Source organism: Bufo gargarizans, chromosome 5, assembly GCF_014858855.1.
Source record: "Bufo gargarizans isolate SCDJY-AF-19 chromosome 5, ASM1485885v1, whole genome shotgun sequence".
NCBI lineage: Eukaryota > Metazoa > Chordata > Amphibia > Anura > Bufonidae > Bufo > Bufo gargarizans.
The window spans coordinates 112,792,446-112,812,014 of record NC_058084.1 but is presented as its reverse complement, the minus strand read 5'-3'; the positions used below and the strand labels follow the sequence as shown (position 1 = coordinate 112,812,014).

Genomic DNA, 19,569 nt, shown 5'->3' with positions numbered 1-19,569 from the left:
AAGAGGACAGCCATTATTGTAAGTGAAATATTGACAACAACCAAAAATCACACAATATCAGAACCATAGTCCCCAGTGTCATTCTATTCCTAAAATACTACAGCTAAAAGACACCAAAATGTCCAAAAGTTTTACCAAAGTCACTGATGGAAAAAAGGAAAACTAACATTTGGCATAGCCATAATTATATAGATTTCAGACCTTTTACTATGACACTTAAAATTTAGCTCTGAGGTCCTCCAATTTCTCCATCGACTTTGAATTGTTTCTGCACCTGGATGAGAGTCCACCTGTGGCAATTCCCCCATATACACAGTCGAGTCACATTATTATGACCACTAGTTAATATCCATCGCGTGCAGCATGGACAGCAGGTGACTCAAGGTCCCGGTGGGTTGTCACAGGTAACTGACTGCAGAGCATCCCACAGCTGCTGGAGGGGGCAATGGGGGAAGGATCCATAGAGTGAACATGACGATCAAGGTGGTCCTACAGATGTTTAATTGGGTTCAAGTTTGGGCTATTAGAAGGCCAGGGTAGTACATGGAAGTCTTGGTCATGCTCTTTCAACCAATGTCAGATATTTCTAGTCATGTGACATACAAGGATGGATTCATACCCGAATCGGTTGAGAGGGCCTTGCACATGGATGAGTGGGCCCAGAGAATGCCACAAAAACATTCCCCAGACCATAAAGCTGCCACCACCAGCTTATGTTCTTTCAGCAATGGTTGCTGGCCGTTTGTTCTCTAATGTTCCTCACCCGACACCCCAACGTCTATCCATCCTATGAATCAGAAAATGTCACTCAATGGAGAAGTGGAGGTCCAATTCCGCTACTGCAGCCAAAATTGAAGCCTTTTATGCCGAAGCAACTTTGTTAGCGGAGGTGCAGCGACTGTCCATCTGCTTCGGAGCCCCATTCACTGCAGGGTTCACTGAACCCCCTTGGTTCATTTGGGAAATGAGTTGCTCCACTGTATCCTGTCTCTCCTCCATTGCACACCTTCACCTTTCCACATCACTTATTCACAATGGCGCCATTTGTCCACTCGGGCTACACTTTTCACCACAGCAGCACGTGAACATTTCACAAATTGCAGTTTCAGAAATACGGCCACCCTTCGCTGAAAAGCAATAATCACCCCTTTTTGTAACTCTGATAAATCTCCCCTTTTACTCATGACAGCAATGAGGGATGTGTGTGACATCACACACCTCATATACCCACCAGCTCAATACATGTAACTTCCTTTATCCAGAAACGGATCCGGCATTTATTTTTTCCCACAATTTTTTGCAGTCTGAGCATGCGCAGACCGCAAAAAACGGATCCGTTTTGACGCAACACTCCATTCAGAATGCATTAGGATAAAACTGATCAGTTCTTTTCCTGTATGACTGTGGCACATCTGTACAGGTCCACCAAAACGGAAACCTACTCCAGCAAGTGTGGCAAGCTAGGCTCTAAAACACACAAAAAAGCTGAAAATTTTGCACAACCATGGTGTGCCAAATGTTTCAACTGATGGTGCCAGTCTGGCATACGGAGGATGATAAATGCCACGTACCCTGCGGCATGCTTGTAAACTTCATATAATGCAGTATTGGTGGGCCTGGAATGTAAGCTGCACACTGCATGTCTGACACACACTATAACTGGTCGTTAAACCCATGACTACATCGACAGGGCATCAAAGGGATTGGAAAAAAAGCAGTTGTGAAACTAGAGCCTGGCACATCAGCTTGTAATTCTCTACATACAATATTCTTATGTAAAATAAAAGCATAACGAAGAACAAAAGAAGTGAAGCGTATGAGATCAGCAGATCACCGGCGGATGACAGTCATATGATGGCCAGCAGATTGCGTCATAGGCAGACACCAGGCAGGGAAATTCCCACACCTCCTGGGAACGTTCATTTATCGGCTGCTACAGTAAACATTACACGTCCAAGAAGAAAGTCACTTATTGGGACATCCGAACAAGAAAAACCCCAAGAAATATAATAAGAGAACACCCATCAGATCCGATCGTTTTCAGACCCACATTGTACATTCCAAAATAAAAAGGGAGAATTAAACCTAAAGGGGTATTCCGGTTGTTACAAGTTATCCCCCATCAATAGGGGATAACTATTAGATTGGTAGGAGTCCTACCGCTAGGACCCCCACCAATCACAAGAACAGGGGGCACCGTATCTGCCCTGAAAAGAACACAGCGGCCGATCACTCATGCAGGCAGCCGCCCCATTCATCTGTATGGGAATTCCGGAGATAAGTGAGCGCTTGTACTCGGCTATCTCCAGAACTACCGTAGAAATGAACGGAGCAGCCACGGACACGTGTGACCGGCTGCTCTGTTCATTTAAGGGGGGGGCTATAGAGGGTACGGGGCCCCCGTTCTTGTGATTGGTGGGGGTCCCAGTGGTAGGTCCCCGGTCTGTTCTAATAGTGATCCCTTATCCTGTGGATAGGGGATAACTTAATCTGACTGGAATACCCCTTTAATACCAATAGGAAGGAAGTGAGGAGAACAGCAGCAGAGCCCCCAGACATTAGTCTGTGCTGTAGATTATAGTACAATCAGTTTATACTCTGTGAATGAGCACAACATGCACCGAGAACAGCCTGGGTTCTGGGTACCTGCAGCCACCACTAGAGGGAGCTCACTGCTGTCGCTAGCTGCAGCAGCCAGAAGGTAAAGGTTTACATCTATACTGGAGAACTATGAATTATTAAAAGAGGGGGGGGGGGGAATAATAAATAAATAAAATAAAACACTTGTTGGCCAAATTAGATTTTAGGATCCCCAAAGTCGACATTTTATTCGCCTTAAGGATCCCTAGGCAGGGAAAAGTGTGAAAATGTATTGTTTGCACGTCTGGTAAACCATCTACATATAATGCCAAATCTTGCTACATTTCCCACAATCATTGCATAATGCTTCATGTACACAAACCATATTGCGGTCCCAAATGCACGGGCACCGTCCACGTGGCTGGTGCAGACCCTTTCAACTTAATAGGCCTGTGACCTGTCCACAGCACTTTTTGCGGTGCAGGAGCATGGAGCGAAAAGCCATGGAAGCACTCTATAGAGCAGTGATGGCTAACCTGTTACAGACCAGGTGCCCAAACTGTAACCCAAAACCCTCATATTTATCGCAAAGTGCCAACACGGCAATTTAACCTGAATACTACAGTCCAATACAGTATATCTTCCATGTACTTTATCATTCAGCAATAATAGCCTGCCTACATTCAATGCGCTGCCTGTGCTGTTCATAGTGCGCCCTGCGCTGATGAATGGCAGGAAAAGTCTTGGGCATATTGGTACACCATAGACTTTTTCCAGGGTGTGGGTGCCCACAGAGAGGGCTCTGAGTGCCGCCTCTGGCACCCGTGCCATAGGTTCGCCATTACTGCTATAGAGCTTCCATGGCCTTCTGCTCTGTGCCTCTGCACTGTATCATCCGGATTGCGGACCCATTCAAGTGAATGGTTTCACATCCGTGATACAGTGCGCACACGGCCGGTGCCCATATATTGAAGACACAGTTTGCGGGACATAATACAGGCCCTGGCAGACAACAGTCATGTCCTTAAGCCCTTAGTATGTCCAGCAGTCTCCTTCAGAATTGTAACACTTCCTTGGGTATTTCGGTTTCATAAAACTGATGATTTATCCTCAGGATTGGTGGAGGTCTGATCAGCAGTCTGAAGGGGCTGCGGTGCTAGTGATTACCAGGCTCACATTAGCGCCACAGCCACAAACATCTGATTATAGGAAAGGGAACCTATCACCTCCAAAACACACATAAAACCGACATCATTACCTTATAGTAGCCCCCAGTGGGTTTCGTTCCTCCATCGGTTGCTGCATACTTTATAAAAAAGCTGTTTTAATCTCCATTTGCGTAATCTTCAGAGCCAGCTTCAAGTCAAGCTAAGCCCACCCCTTACCCGTCCTCTCTTCGCTTTGAGTGACATCCTGCCGTGAGGCTGGGATCGCGCAAGTCTCGCGCTCCTTGTTACTGCGCGATCCCGTCTCCGGCTCCCGCAGTCAGCCAGCTGCTATAGTCTCACTGCGCATGCGCCGGCCATTTCAATCGTGCGCGCGCGCGCAAGGCGATTCTGGTCCTAAGCGTCAGCGTGAACACTGGCTTCAGGCGCAGGAGAACGCAAGCCAGTGGTCACGGTTCGCCCCGACCCCACCAGCATCAGGTACTCCACATATTAGCAACATTATCCTGGGACACAAATATTATATTAGCCCAAAAGGGGCAAATCAGGTTATTACACAGTTTATCTAGATTATTCTGGCCCAGAAACGTTATATAAGCTCCAAGATGGGGCAATTGTAAGGTCAAAAAGCAATCAAAATTATAAATGCATGGAACACAGAAATATTTTTTTTTTCAATACAAGTAAAATATAAAAAAATAAAAATAATTGGAAAAAAAATCTGAAATGAAAAAAATATATAAAGTGTGTGCCAGCCCTGAGTTTTTTGAATAAAGATCTATCCTCATCATCTTCCTTATAATGTATATAAACAGGAGTTATCCTCATCATCCTCACCATAGTGTCTATGGAGTCACACCATATACTCTCACCACACTGGGTGTAATCCTCATCATCCTCACCATACTATCTATGGAGTGACATCACATACTCACAACAGTCTGTTATTCTTTTTTATTTTATTAGTTTTTAGTTTTATTTTTATTAGTTTATTCGCTTTGCCTCTTCTTTAGGGGCGAATCTGAATCCTCCCTCTGCCTCAAGGGGTTTGGCGTTGATGTCGAAGGCTTAATGTGGTCACTGGAAAATTGAATATACTTACGTGGACTTAGACTTTCAAACTCTGACTTCATAAGGATACTGTTTTCCATTGTGAATTCTGTCTGAGTAGAGGCACTGACGAATCCAAACAATGAAATTTCAGAGGTTGCCTCACTACTTATTTGCCTTTTTTGTTCTTCATCATTGACCTTTGATTTTGCTTCTTGACACCTTTTCCTTTTTGTTGGTCTAGACTTGTGTAGACTCTCTGATATTAATAATTCACCTTCAGCAGATGGAAAGATCGTAGGGACGGCGTCCGGACGTAGCACACGACCATGGTGTGTAATGTTGTATGATTCTTCGCTAAAATGTAAAGAGCATAGTCGAAATTTGTTATTTTTGTTCTGTTCTAGAATCCTCTTTGACAGCTGGTCAATATCTGTAAATTCTTGAGGAAAGTGTCGTAGCCAACGTTTTATTTCGCTGAAATCCTTTGGGAAGCAATGAAGTATGACTTCATCGCCATTTATTTTTTTTACAGTTCGGCTAGTGCATTGTTGAATAATGCAGCTGGGCATTGTGACGGATATAAATTACCTTAAAAAAATAAAATAAAAAAATTAGTACATATTGATGACACCGTGGACACCCACAACAGAAATAAATCTAAAAATTGTTTGAAATTGTGTTTTATGTTGCATTAGATAAGAGTGCCGTGTTGGTCAATATTGGGGCAGATGGTTGGATATTGTGGTAGAAGTCCACAAAAAAATAAAAATAAAAAATTATCAGACATTTACGTGATCAGCTTTGTAGTTTGGGAAGCTATCCATGCGCTGGGTAACAGCTGTATGCAAACTCAAATAGGTAAAAGTTGGACCGTCCGCCTGTACTTTGAAGCCCACACTAATTGACATTACTAAGTGATTCTTTATTAAAAATAAAAAAAAGTTACATCTGCACTATTACAAGCTGTCTGTGGCAGTAAAAAAAGGTTTCCTCAACCGAACTGTTAATTTCTATATCGGTGTAGAGAAAAGTAAATTCTTACCATAAACACTTAAAAATTTGGTTTTTGCTTCTTCCAGACAAAAACTTACCTTTCCCTATTAGATATTGTATTGCCTACAGGAATGAAGAATAAAAAAAAAAAAACACTTTTAGACTTACCGGTAATTCTGTTTCCTTGAGTCCACCATGACTGCTTAACCTGGAGATTGACCCCTTGACCTCTGTAGGGGCAGGAACACAGTTTAAAAGGCCACCACCCACTCTCACCCTGACTGCTTTCCAAATTATCAAGTGGGTGCAGCCTTAATAATAATAAAAAATAAATATAAATTCTTAGGGGGAGAAATATACCAGCCGTCATGGTGGACTCAAGGAAACTGAATTACCGGCAAGTCTAATTACGGTTTTTCCATTTCGTCCACCGTGACGGCTTAACCTGGAGAACTACCAGATTATTTAGTGGGATGGGTAACTGCTTGCAAGACCTTTTGACCGAAGGTCAAGTCAGCAGAAGCCAAAACGTTAATACGATAGTGCCTAATAAATGTATTAATACTGGACCAGGTGGCTGCTCTGAAGATTTTATCTAAGGAAACGCCTCCTTTCTCTGCGCATGAGGATGCCACCGCTCTTGTGGAATGGGCCCTTCTCTGAAGGATTATCAAGACCCACCATCTGGTAGCAGCAGGATATGGTGGACCTGATCCAGCACCCGATGGAGGCCTTGGATGCCTTCTTCTCGTTCAGTTTGCTGGTCCAAACAAAGGGAAGATTATCTTCCTTCCTGAATTCTTCTGTTGCCTTTAGGTATTGTAGGACAGTTTCTCGGACATCTAGGAGTTGGTAGTGATCCTCAGATGTACTCGTCACCTCCTTAGGGAATGACGGGAGGACAATTTCCGGGTGTCTATGAAAGTCAGAAACGACCTTTGGAAGGAAACCTGGATCCAACCTTAACACTATTTTATCGGGAAACACAGAAAGATAGGGTTCCCGACAGGAGAGCGCCTGGATCTCTCCTAAACGTCTAGCTGACGTTATGGCTATTAAGAAGGCAGCCTTGAGCATCAGATGTTTTACTGAAATGTCCTGTACTGAGGTAAATGGTGGTTTCATTAATCCCTTCAGGACCCGGTATAAGTCCCTCTGAGGGGCCCTTGCGGTTATGGAAGGTCTTAGGCTAGGTCTACACGACGACATGTGTCGCGCGACAAAAAGTCGCGCGACAGATAGGGCGCAACAGTTGTCGCGCGACATTTTGTTGCACTAATGTCGCGCGACAATTTTTATAATGGCAGTCTATGGTGTCGCACTGCAACATGCAACATGTTGCGACTGCGACGCGACAGTCGCAGAAAAATCCATCTTGAATGGATTTTCTGCGACTGTCGCGTCGCAGTCGCAGCATGTCGCATGTTGCAGTGCGACACCATAGACTGCCATTATAAAAATTGTCGCGCGACATTGGTGCAACAAAATGTCGCGCGACAAATGTCGTCGTGTAGACCTAGCCTTAATCTCGAATCTTCTCACCCATCTATGGCTGGTCAGGTCTGTGTCATAGCATGCTCCTAAGGCTGAGATCTGTACTTTAAGTGTACTAGGTCTCAGACTCAAATCCAGCCTTTTCTGGAGAAAAATCAAGAATATTTATGATGTCTGGGGGAGAATCTACCGGAGGGTTCTGACCTAGCCAGTTGCAGTATTTCCTCCAGATTTTGAGATATATCGAGGAGGTGACTTTTTTCCTGCTGGATTTAAGGGTATTGATTACCTTTTCAGAAAAACCCCTGCTTTTTAATACCTCACGCTCAGGATCCATGCTGACAATTTGAATAGGCCTGGATTCTGATGGAGGATCGAGCCTTGCGATAAAATGTCCTCCCGGAGGGGAATTCTCCATGGCTCCTCCAGTGCTAATTCCTTTAAGATCGGGAACCAGTTTCTCTTTGTTCAGTATGGCACCACTAGGATTACTGTTACCGGGTCGGACCTTATCTTTTGTAGTACTCTGGGAATTAACGCCCACGGAGGAAAAGCATAGGCGAGATTCCAGGTCCATCTGATCGAGAAGGCCTCCACCGCCCAAGGGTTTTCCCTGGGGTTTAGGGAGCAAAAGTGCCCAACCTTCGCGTTCTCTTTTGCTGCGAAGAGGTCTAAGGCAGGCATCCTCAAACTGCGGCCCACCAGCTGTTGCAAAACTACAACTCCCACAATGCCCTGCTGTAGGCTGATACCTGTAGGCTGTTTGGGCATGCTGGGAGTTGTAGTTTTGCAACAGCTGGAGGGCCGCAGTTTGAGGATGCCTTATCTAAGGGGTTCAGATTTGTCTGAACACTTCTGGATTTGAGGACCATTCCCCAGGATCTATGTTCTTTCTGCTGAGGAAGTCTGCTTGTACATTTTCCGTACCTTTTAGGTGAATAGCCGTGATGGAGGATACATTCTTTCCGCCCAAAATAATATTCTCTCTGACAGTTTTTCTAGCCTTGGAGATCTTGTGCCTCCCTGGTGCTTTAAGTATGCTACTGCTGTCATATTGTTGGAGAGAATCTTTAGGTGTTTTCCGAGTACTATCTTTTGGAATGACCTTAGCGTTTCCCAGATCGCCCTTAGTTCTTGGTAGTTCGAAGATCTTACTTTTAGGTTGTCTGTCCATCTGCCTTGGTAGTTTGAGAAGCCTACTTTCGCCCCCCATTCAGTGCCGCTTGTGTCCGTGAACACCTGGATTTCTGGATCTTTTATCCAACTTACACCTTTCGACAGATTTGTCTTTTCTATCCACCAATTCAAAAATCGGATCTTACGTGAGTGGGGATGGATATTTTCTTCTCTAAGGAGGACTGTCTCTAAGGAGTTTCTTGTCCCAATTCTTCAGGATCCAGGATTTAGTTATCCTGGTATGAGCCTGGGACCACAATACCGATATGATGCAGGAGGTCATCATTCCCAATTGATTCATGGCATTGCATATGGAGCACTTGGTCTGGCCCTGAAATAGTTTTGTTTTTTCCTATGAAGGTTGTTAATTTTACTTGAGGAAGAGATGTCATCTGAGTTCTTGAATCTAAAAGTACTCCTAGGAATTAAATCTTGGTTGATGGGACCAGACAGGATTTTTTCCGATTTATTATCCAGCCCAAAACCGATGAATTAGGTAGTTGCTGAGAATGGACGCCTCCGATTCAGATTTTCCCAGAATGAGGAAGTCGTCTAGATACGGGAAGATTTTTATTCCCTCTGATCTGAGAGGAGAGATCATTTCCACTACTAGCTTTGTGAAAACTCTTGGGGCCGAGGAAATTCCGAAGGGTAGAAGTGGCTTACCACTCCGGTGCTGTCTATCAGCGCAAACCTGAGATATTTTTGCGAGTTTTCATGTATGTGATAGTAAGCATCCTTCAAATCTATGGACGTCATGTAATCTCCTACTTTGATTAGAGGAGTGATGGATGTTATAGATTCCATTTTGAGTTTCCTATAAACAATGGACGTATTTAACCCCTTTAGATTTATGATGGTACGAAAGGAGCAGTCTGGCTTCTGTACTAAAAACAGGTTAGAATAATAACCCCTTCCTTCTTCTGAACAGGGGACTTTTACTACCACGCATGACTATTAACTGCAGGACGCCCTGCCAAATCCTTCCCAGAACTTTTGGGCTGCGAGAGGTTAACCGAAACATTTTTGGAGGGGTTGAGAAGAATTCTATCCAATAGCCGTTTTTTAAAATATACAAGGCCCAGGGGTTCTGGTTTCCCAAAAAGGTTGAAATCTCCTCAACCTTCCTCCCACTCTGGCGTCATTGTTTTGGGGATTGAGAAGGAACCCTCTGCCCTTTCCTCCATTTTGGTAGCTCCACCTACCGGTTTTCCCTTTCCCTCTATAGGACCTGGATTGGGTGTTAAAGGGACGAAAGGGCTTTTTGTTTTCCTCAGGGAATCCCTTCTTTTTATCTGCCGCTTTCTCGAGGATAGAATCCAGTACGGGACCAAAAACATTCCCCTGAAAAAGCGATAAGTGTCAAAATCAAAATTATGCTCTATCGCCCCCCCCAGGATTTCATCCACAGGGCCCTCCTTGCGGAATTTGAAAGAGCAGCATCTTTGGCAGCAAACCTCACGGACTCGGCTGAGGTATCCGCCAAAAATGCTGTAGCTGATTTGAGGAGAGGAATGGAATTTAGAATTTCTTCTCTCAGGATTTTATGCTTAATATGGTTCTCAAGTTCGCCAAGCCAGAAATACATTCATCTAGCTACGGAGGTTGCAGCTATGTTCATTTTTATACCGAACATGGATGCTTCCCAGGACTTTTTCAGGAGAGAATCCGCCTTTCTCTCCATCGGATCCTGTAATTGGGAGGATTCCTCAAAGGGAAGGGAGGTCTTCTTGACCACCTTTGCTACCTGTATGTCAATTTTCGGAATTTCGTTAAATATTTGTATATGGTTGGATCGAACAGTAATCTATTTTTGAATTCTCCTCTCAGGGTCATCCACTCATCCAAGATCATATCCTTTATATTTTCGTTCACTGGAAATACTGTAGATTTCTTAGCTCTGAGCCCCACAAACATCTCGTCTTGGACCGATCAAGGTTTTTGTACCTCTTCAATGCCCATGGTTGCCCTTACGGCGCCCAATAATTCCTCCATCTCCTCAGACGAAAATAAATACTTTTTCCTGTCCTCCACTATTTCACCCTCTGACAGTGCGTCTACGTTCTGTCTAGAGGTGGAAGCATTTTCGTCCATGGCCTCTGATTCAGAGGAGGATGGAGCAGACATTCGTGATTTTTTTCGCAGACGGAGTAGGAGGGGCAGATCTGAGAGAGGCTAGCAAGGATTTAATTTCGCTCTGAATCATTGATTTGACAAGCTTATTAATGCAGACTTGGCAGAGCTTCTTTTTGTGATTTTCCGGCAATCTTTTGCCACAAGTAGCGCATCTAGGGATTTTGGCCTTAGTTCTGGGCTTTTTCATTTCCTAGAAGACCGAGCAACCCAGTATCAGTAGGCTATTGCAAGAAATAGCATAACAATATGATACATATTTTCCTTCCCCACAGGGGAACTCACGATTTGAGCAGCCGAGGGGGAATCTGTGGAGTCCATCTGGTCTGCAGGGGCATCGGGGGCTAACATCTGGAGCAGGAGCCTTACTGGGACGTTAGTTCTTTTCAAATCTCGATGCGGCGTCTGATGTCATCTTTGTGCGCACACAGCCAGGCTCCTAGCTCCGCCCCCTCAACCTCCTGCCGGCCCGGAACAGAGAATGACGCTGCGGCTTCACACTAAGTGGTCCGCGTGCAGCGCGTTCAACGGTGCGTGGTCAGCTTCCTACAGAGGAGGGATTCAGGCCCCCGCTGGAACGGGAACGAGATCCTCACCATAGTCCACCTCAGCCCAGCTTAGGACGAAGCCGTCAAAGGGCAGAGGGAAGGGATAGCGATCCCAACAGGTATTTTAAAAATAACAAACGCTGTCATCTTCTCATCTCCTACAGGAGGTCTCTCTGTGAGGTGCTCCGTATGGACAGGAAACACTGAGGGCGAGAGTGGATGGTGGCCTTTTAAACTCAGTGTTCCTGCCCCTACAGAGGTCAATCTCTAGGTTAAGCTGTCATGGTGGACGGAATGGAAAATTAATATCCAAAACATATCATATTTAACCCTCCAAAATCGGCCTAATAGTACGGTGATATATGTTGATCTGGTAATTACCTGCAAAAACGCTGAACGTACACTCGATCACGAGCAACAGCAAATCTGTATCAAGAAATTCTATTCAAATATAAAAACAATTAGATGAGATACACATGAGAAACACATATAGACCTTATGGTAAGGATGATGAGGATTACACCCAGTGTGGTGAGAGTATATTGCATGACTCCATAGACATTATGGTGAGGATGATGAGGATAACTCCTGTTATGTTATATACATTATAAGGAAGATGATGAGGATAGATCTTTATTCAAAAAACTCAGGGTTGGCACACTTTTTATTTATGAATTATTATTATTATTTTTTTACTGTTATTGAAAAATATATATTTTTGTGTCCTATGCATTTATAATTTGATTGCTTTTTGACCTTACAATTGCCCCATTTTGGAGCTTATATAACGTTTCTGGGCCAGAATAATCTAGATAAACTGTAATAACCCGATTTGCCCTTTTGGGCTAATATAATATTTGTGTCCCAGGATAATGTTGCTGATATGTGGAATACCTGATGCTGGTGGGGTCGGGGCGAAACGTGACCACTGGCTTGCGTTCTCCTGCGCCTGAAGCCAGCGATCACGCCGACGCTGGGGACCAGAATCTGCAAGCACGCGCGAGCGATGGAAATGGCCGGCGTGGGCGCAGTGAGACGATTGCAGCCAGCTGACTGCGAGGGCCGGAGACAGGATCGCGCAGCAACAAGGAGCGCGAGACTTGCGCGATCCCAGCCTCACGGCAGGATGTCACTCAAAGTGAAGAGAGGACGGGTAAGGGGTGGGCTTAGCTTGACTTGAAGCTAGGAGGCCGCTGCCCCATTGACTTCACACTGGCGCGAATGGAGATCAAAACAGCGTTTTTATAAAGTTTGCAGTAACCAATGGAGGAATGAAACACACTGGGGGCTACTATAAGGTAATGATGTTGGTTTTGTGCGTTTTGGAGGTGACAGGTTCCCTTTAAGTAAGCTGAGCCATATCCACACACTAATTATTAAGTAAGAAGTCTGGAAGAAAGTCACTCTCACCTATAAACTGCAAATGTTTGAGTACGTCAGCGTGCCTAAGTGTGCACCAGAGAGTGCAATTATGTAAATGACTGTATAAGCATGTGTCAGTGTGTGAGCAACTGTGTGCACGAAAGCCTGAGCGTACGAATGGGCAAGTGTGTGCATGCATTTATAAGCGTGAGATTGTGTGTGCAAGACCGCGCACGAGTGAGCCTGTGTGTGCCCCTATAAGTGTGTACGCAAGCATGTGTGCACAAATGCCTGTAACTGTGCATAAGTGTACAAATACAAAAATGAACGCAAATGTAAGTGTACGTGTAAGTGATACGTAAGTGTACATGTATAACAGTGCGAGAATGCTATGGTCCAGGCGTCTAGAAGTGTGTGCGTACACTAGCGTGTGTAGGTTGTCTACATGAGTTTGTGTGTACATAAGTGTGTGACCAGGTGTATAAGCATGAGCAAGTCTGAGCATGCATGTCAGTGCGAGTAATTGTGCATGCAAGTGTGTGCAGGAGATTTACGAAACTTTTTGTTGCTCATTGAAACTAAACCACAGCACAGCTTTCATTTCCTACAAAGCCTCTGACATATGAAAGCTGTGCTGTGATTGGTTAATATGGGCAGCGATTTTCACTATCTGCCCCTATGTTTTTTGTGAGGCGCCGCAGCAGTTCAGAGTGAAATCGCTCTCAGCCATAAAAGACCCTGTCGTACTACAGGCAGCATTAAAACAGAAGACAGGTTCCCTTCAAGGGGTGGGGGGGGGGGGGGGGGGGGGGTTGTCCAGCATTTTGATAGGGCATCAATATCAGATCAATGGGGGGGTTCAACTCCCCCCACCGATCAGCTGTTTAGTTGTATTTCTGGAGCGCTGCTCCTATTCCCATCAATACGAGGGGTGTCGGAGCCCCAGCGGTCCGATATTGAAGCCCTATCCTGCTAAGATCTGAATAACACGTCTCGTTCTTGTCCAGCAGATTCATCCATGGTGTCGGACATGAAGGTGGTTCTGGGAAAGAGCCAAAGCAAGGCCAAACTGAGCATGAACCACAAGTAGCAGCACAACCAAAGAATACATACAACAGTGTTCACACATGTGCTCTTTTAGTGCGACTGGAGGATAACATTTTGGGTTGCTATCTTCACTGCCAGCTACAGATTCTCAGGTCACGTCACACACTGATCCGGAGAAACAAAACTTTTCCAGATAAGGGATCCAGAGCTAACACACAGGAGCGGTGAAACGAAACTGCAGCACTTCCTGAATCCAAGTGAACTCAGCAGAAACTATAACCCCCAGCATTGCTGTATGTGCTTTACATAGGGGAGGGGGCTCTGTACGTCACAGATTAAGGGTGCATTCACACGACCGTAAGGAGTTTTGTGGTCCACAAATTGTGGATCCGCAAAACACGAATACCGGCCGTGTGCCTTATGCAATTTGCGGACCGCACATGGCCAGCGCTATATAGAGAATGCCCAAGCTTGTCCGCGGTTGCGGACAAGAATAGGACATGCTCTATCTTTTTTGCGGGGCCACGGAATGGAACAACGGATGCGGACAGCACGCGGTGTGCTGTCCGCATCTTTTGCTGCCCCATTGAAATAAATGGATTCGCACCCATTACGCAAATTTTCGGAACGGATGCGGATCCATTTATACGGTCGTGTGAATGCACCCTAAAGGGGTTGTGCAGCAATATATATTGAGGATATACTGACGAGGAGGCGGACAGCGCGTCGCCTCCTGTGCAGCGGCGGAGTACTGTCATTACAAGTACACGCTCCATTCAAGTGACTGGAGAACGTACTCGTCATTACACTGCACTTCCGAGATGACGGGCTGTGTAATAAAGAGGAAGCAACACCCGCTTGGAGCGCCACCTCCTCTTCAAACAGCTGACTGGGGGCAGTGCCAGATAACGATGACCTATCCTTAGGAAAGGTCATCAATATAAAACCCCCGCACAATCCCTTTAACCATACATTAGATTAATTCAAGATCCGAACGTTAAAAGGGGTTTTCCAAGGTTTTTATACAGAAGACCCATCCTGTAAAAGATGGAGACAGCACACTGTGTGCTATCCGTATGTCCGTTCTGCTGCCCCCTAAAAAGACAGAACATGTCCTATTCTTGTCCGTTCGGTGCACAAGGATAGGAGATTTCTCCAGGAGTCAAAGGGGTATTTATCATCTCAGACAATGGGGGCATATTGCTAGGATGTGTCCCCATTGTCTGATAGGTGCGGGTCCCACCGCTGGGACCCGCACCTACAACGAGAACGAAACGCTGTGGCTGGAGGACCCCGGATTTCCCGGGGTGGGTCCACCACCAAGCGCTGCTCCCATAGAAGTGAATGGGAACGCACTGTACATGCGCGGCCCCTGCTCCCATTCATTTCTATGGGGCAGACGGCAATAGCCGATCCAGTGCTAGACTATTTTCGGGGGCCCAAAAGAAATGAATGGAGGGCGGCTGCGCATGTGCAGTGCGCCCTCCATTCATTTCCCGGCTTTGTTCTCGTTGTAGGTGCGGGTCCCAGCAGTGGGACCCGAACCTATCAGACAATGGGGGCATATCGTCTGAGATGGGAAAACCCCTTTAACTGTGTAGCCTTCTCTCCAAATCGTGTCTCACAATCACTGAATGTGTAAAAACTCATGAAATCTGCAAGCCCTAAAAAAAAAAAAAAAAAAAAAAAATAATATCTGCTACGAAGGGGATCACAGCAGGAGGGTGGTGTGTACACGGGACCGGAGCCACAGACCCTCCAGAAGTTTTCAACAAGTTAAAGCCACAAGAAAAACTGCATCAGGATCCACGTGATTTCATGGAGATTTCCTGTGGATTCTTGCAGGATCGATAGACATTTTACACAGAAATTTGGCTAATGTGCGTGGACCTCAGTAAACTGAACACGGACAATAAAAGCTAGTGAGGGCAATTCAGGGATATAAAACCCACTGACCGGATCCCCTTAAAGCGACGCCCCCGCCCCCCCCCAAAAAAAAAAAATTGACCCCATATTAATAATATTCTATGTAATTTATAAAGAGCAGGTGGGTGGTTTTCTGGATATAATTTTCAGAAGTCGCTCCAGATATGCTACCTCCTGCTTTGGCTCCTAACTTCCGTCTTTGTTTGGACTATTAGTACAGCAAACAGCGTCTCTTAGGCCTCTTTCACACGGGCGTGAGTTTTTTTGCCCGGATAAGAGCCGGGTGCGTTGCGGGAAAATGCGCGATTTTTTATGCGCAAGTGCAAAACATTGTCATGCGTTGCACTCACGTGAGAAAAATCGCGCATGTTTGGTACCCAAACCCGAACTTCTTCATAGAAGTTCGGGCTTGGGATTGATGTTCTGAAGATTGTATTATTTTCCCTTATAACATGGTTATAAGGGAAAATAATAGCATTCTGAATACAGAATGCATAGTAAACTAGCGCTAGAGGGGTTAAAAAAAAAAAATCAAAAAAAATTTAACTCACCTTAGTCCACTTGTGTCTCCGCTGCTGATGAACAGGACCTGGGGTGAGCTGCTCCATTAAATACAGGTTAAGGACCTTCGATGACGTCACTCCGGTCATCACATGGTACGTCACATGATCTTTTACCATGGTGATTCACCATGGTAAAAGACCATGTGATGACCGGAGTGACGTCATCAAAGGTCCTTAAGCTCTATTTAATGGAGCAGCTCACCCCAGGTCCTGTTCATCAGCAGCGGAGACACAAGGAGATGCCAGCTTCGCGAGCAAGTGGACTAAGGCGAGTTAAATTTTTTTTTATTTATTTTTTAACCCCTCTAGCGCTGGTTTACTATGCATTCTGTATTCAGAATGCTATTATTTTCCCTTATAACCATGTTATAAGGGAAAATAATAATGATCGGGTCTCCATCCCGATGGTCTCCTAGCAACCATGCGTGCAAATCGCACGGCATCCGTACTTGCTTGCGGATGCCATCCGATTTTCACACACCCCATTCACTTCTATGGGGCCTGCGTCACGTCAAAATCGGAAAATATAGAGCATGCTGCGATTTCAACTGAACGCACAAGTGATGCGTTAAAAACATCGCTCATGTGCACAGCCCCATAGAAATGAATGGGTCAGGATTTAGTGCGGGTGCTATACGTTCGCCGCACGGATCGCACCCGCACGGAAAACTCGCCCGTGTGAAAGGGGCCTTAAAGGGGATGTCCTGCATTAGAAAAACATGGTTGCTTTCTTACAAAAACACCACCGCAGTATTACTGCTCCGTCCCATTGACTCCACTGGAGCCAGAAACGGGTGGTACTGTTTTTGGAAGAAAAGCAGACTTTATATTTTTTTTTTTATCCAGGACAAAAACTTTTAAATGGGTTTTTCAGGATTTTTTATTTTTTAACAGATGACCTATCCCCAGGATAGGTCATCAGTATCTGATCGGTGCGGGGTCCGACACCTAGGACCCCCGCAGATCAGCCGTTTTGATAAGGCACCGGCGCTCCTGTGAGCACAGAGGCCTTCTCTCAGCTTACTGTATAGCGGTTATCCTTGGTATCGCACTCAGCCGCTTTCACATCTATGCTCCTAGGCCATGTGACCAATGAGCGTGAAGTCACTGGCCTAGGAGAAGCAGAGAGAAGGCCGCGGGGCTAATGTGAGCACCACCGCCTTCTCAGACAGCTGATCGGCAGATCCCCACTGATCAGATACTGATGGCCTATCCAGAGGATAGTCAGTTAAAAAATCTCGGAAAACCCCTTTAACCCTCAGTCAGACCACTCACTGCATGCGGTGACAGACTCCATTACAGCATCACATACTATACTGACAAACATCAGACCCTTCTTCAAGCAACAACAGAGCTGTCATACCGATATCCCAATTCTACCAATCTACTATTTTACTAAGGCTAGTTTCACACTAGAGGCACAGAACTCTGGCAGGCTGTATTCCGGTAGGTAAACAGCCTGTCGGATCCGTGCTGCCGCTAGTGCACGCGTGCCCCCGGACCACCGGTCCGGCCCCATTGACTATAACGTACGACACATCGTACTTTTATTCCGGCCGCCTCTCGGCATTTGCCGTGCTGCCGCCAGATCTCCGGTCCGCCCCTATTATGGTCAATGGGGCCGGAGTGGTAGTCCGGGGGCACGCGTGCACTAGCGGCAGCACGGATCCAACAGCCTGTTCCTTCGCCAGAACAGCCTGCCGGAGTTCCTTGCCGCTAGCGTGAAAGTTCCCTTACAGGTGATCTCTTACCTTCCCAGCAGTTATACTAAAAACAGCGTCCCTATCAAGTGTTATCTCCGGCTGCTGCAGAAAGACATCATTTTTGCACTTTTCAATGGCATAATAAAATAAAAAAAGCCATCTTTGAATATTGGGGGTCATTCAATAAGACTGACTGTTTAGATTCCTCCCTACGCCGTCATAAGATTTGACTAAAGTATGACTAGGTGTGCACCTCATCATAGACTAGGCGCATCTACGTCAGTCGGCGGGCCCCTGGTCACCAGCACCTTATTCCAGGAGCCCCGGCACAGCCCCCCTACGTCTAACGCTGCAGAATGCCAGCCACGCGACTAAATATTGTTGCATGGTCAGTCAAAAAAAGGCTTGTGACTTTTATTTACAACTAAAATATCAGCAATTCCCTTGAGATATATCTCTAAGTGTCATTTGTCCCTGGTAAAGTCCTGACACTATGACGTAAGAGCTGAGGTCATCCTGCTTTCCCAGGCTCCTGACTAGAAGGAGTCAGGACTGAGGAGGACTCAGGGACTGGTGCTGCCCTCAGAAGGAAAGCTGGGGGAGGGGGATGGCAGCCGCAGAAGGGCGGCTTGGTCCCGGGACACCGGCCATGAAGTGTACCGCCCTGCCCAGACCCCCGGGGCCGACGGCCACACACTAACCTTCCTCCACGGGCAGGTAACGGAGACACCGGAACAGTTACTCCTCGGCAGCGACAGGAACGGCCGAACACCAGCAGACAGAGTGACGTCACGAGGCAGTGGTTTCACTAGAAGACAAAGCAAGGGCCGGGGCGGAGCCAGGAAAAGGGGCGTTCCCTAGGAGACGTCATCCAAGAGAACTTGGGCTCGTGACTGTTGCCGGGGGCGACGGGGAGCGCAGGAGGGAGGGGCGTGGCCTCTGAGCCGCTGGAGGTTTCACTTTTTAGGAAGTTTACATTGTTGCAGATAGCAGAGGATTGTCAGCGGGCTCTGAGGGGACAATGTGGGCGCCATATTGGTTATAGTAATAAGGCTTTGTTCACATGCCGCAGATTGGGTGCGCGTTTTGTATCAGCCAATTTTAACTTTATTTTAGTGGGAAAATGTGAAAAATGTAAAATGAAAGTGGCTGTGTCCTATGGCTGACATGTTACAGGCATAGGGCCACTGCTGGTTCCTGATCACATGGAACTGCTCCTGGGTGATGGCCTCTCTGTAACTTGCCAGCAGCTCCTTGCCCTGTGTGAGGCCTCCGTCACATGTCAGGCGTGTGCCATCCGTGTGCAGCGACCCGGAGGGGTAGCAGTGGAAGTCATGGCCCCGGTGGTGGTAGTTGTACTCCTAGTTCACAGTGTTAGTCCTCCCCAGGGACATGCAGTGAATGGAGGGCACACCCTTTCTTCCCACAGTATTGGGGCTCCTGCCTGATGGTAGTCGGGGTGCCCTTGATGAAGCGTGTTTGAGTGGAAGGAAGGGGCCGGCGAACGGTGGAGATAATGACCAGGACCGTTGATTGCAATAAAAAATAAAAATCTTTCTTCGCTGAATTGAAGATAGGAGTAGTAGTGCATATAGCAGCAGATCACAGTGTAGCCCTCTCTTAGTAGCCATGGTAGTTGTAGTACTCCCTTGCTGTCTAGAACTATTTACACGCATGCAGTGAGGTTCTTCTTCAAGGGATTATCCAACGCCTGAAATGCTGCCCCATACGCCCAAGCACCGCCGCTGCTGCTTCTCCCCGTGCGCAGATGAAAACATCCAGTGTCGGGGGCAGGCGGTGACGGGAACAAGCCTCCCTAGCATCA

At 46.3% G+C, this 19,569-nt stretch overlaps 1 protein-coding gene across 1 annotated transcript in view; it reads right to left on the bottom strand.

The window, feature by feature from the left end:
- LOC122938832 (syndecan binding protein) overlaps nucleotides 1–18,590 on the bottom strand; it is a 40,429-nt gene extending 21,839 nt beyond the window's left edge. Inside the window, exon 1 of the mRNA XM_044294662.1 lies at nucleotides 18,446–18,590. The gene's annotated coding sequence lies outside the window, so the exon portion shown is untranslated. The remainder of the gene's footprint in view (nucleotides 1–18,445) is intronic.
- Between the last annotated feature and the right edge of the window lie 979 nt (nucleotides 18,591–19,569).